Raw genomic sequence first — 1303 nt, 5'->3', positions numbered from 1 at the left:
TTTCCATAATGTATTTAAGCTTTTACCTTGTTATATAACTTATATTCAAATTAAACCGAACTTCGCAACACCGCCGATATAAGATGTGTCATGCTGTGAGCAAAAGATAGTAAGACTTTTCGCATCAGTTTACAAAAACAAACAGATTATTTTCTTTTTCTTCTATGTAATATTTTGTGCCCATATCTTGAGCAGTTAATTAGATGTGCTTCGTGGCATCAATATATGGAAGTGCGTTTTTTCATTCTTCCGTCTCTTTGCTTTTTTATTGTAAATGTAGAATTTGACTTGACTTCGAAGATGTTCCTATTCGTAGAAATTACTTTAGCCAGGCATTTGCTTACATCATACAGATATATGAATATTTATCCACTTAATAACGTACACAAAACCGTACTTGCATGCATTATTAACTTTTTTTACATCTAATAGGTCCCATTTATTGGTTATAAAAACTATTAAATATAAATGATGACAATGAAAAAATTTCTTAGTGTATTGACTGCGACGTGATTTGAACACGCAACCTTCTGATATGGAATCAGACGCGCTACCGTTGCGCCACGAAGTCATATAGCTTAGATTTTTTCACTCTTAAAACTTTTTAAAAAAATTTCGCAAAATCCCAAATAATATTAGTTTAAATAATATATAAAAAGACAAAAAAAATACTTAAAAGTCGACGACAATAAAGGTTTAAACAAACCCAATAATAAAAATCTACTAAAAATAATGCACTGAACCTTATATCCGATTAAATAATAATTCCGGTTAATGCGAGTCAATCGACTCCCTTAATTTGGAAAAAAAAATGTTATAATTTATTTAAATACCAATTTGCACAGATTTTATATTCCAAATAATGAAAGTGAAAAAAAATTTATTAATTTTTTCTTGAAAATATATATCCCTCTATCCCCGCTTCAGCTCTAATGTCAGTCGCTTAAAAGCAAACGAAGAGAATGATTAAACAACTGAATTAGTGTTTCGCTAAAGATCACATTATTTTTCTCTCTCTTTTTATGTTTAGGGCCGCTAAAACGTGCATGTGTGCATATTTAGTATAATTTACGCGAATTTGTGTTTATTATTTGCATGCAGAAGAAAAAGAGAAACAAAATAAAATAAGAAAACATGTCCACATTCAGTCAGTCAACCAACAAATCAAACAGTCAGAATTTTTGAAAGTCAGTGACCTTACAGCGTTGCGCTTCTCTGTTAGCAATTCAAACGACATAAAGTAACAACTAAATTTTTGTAGAAATTTTGAACAAAAAAATGCATATATAGAAATCTTAAACTG

General features: G+C 29.8%; 1 non-coding gene across 1 annotated transcript; it reads right to left on the bottom strand.

Annotated features, from left to right (window-relative positions):
• Nucleotides 1-499: 499 nt before the first annotated feature.
• Trnaw-cca lies at nt 500-571 on the bottom strand. Its single transcript has one exon. It is a non-coding gene; the product is annotated as a tRNA-Trp (tRNA).
• Between the last annotated feature and the right edge of the window lie 732 nt (nt 572-1303).

The sequence above is a fragment of the Glossina fuscipes genome, unplaced genomic scaffold (assembly GCF_014805625.2).
Source record: "Glossina fuscipes isolate IAEA_lab_2018 unplaced genomic scaffold, Yale_Gfus_2 60, whole genome shotgun sequence".
NCBI lineage: Eukaryota > Metazoa > Arthropoda > Insecta > Diptera > Glossinidae > Glossina > Glossina fuscipes.
The sequence above is the reverse complement of the archived record's forward strand: the minus strand, read 5'-3'. Positions and strand labels throughout refer to the sequence as shown.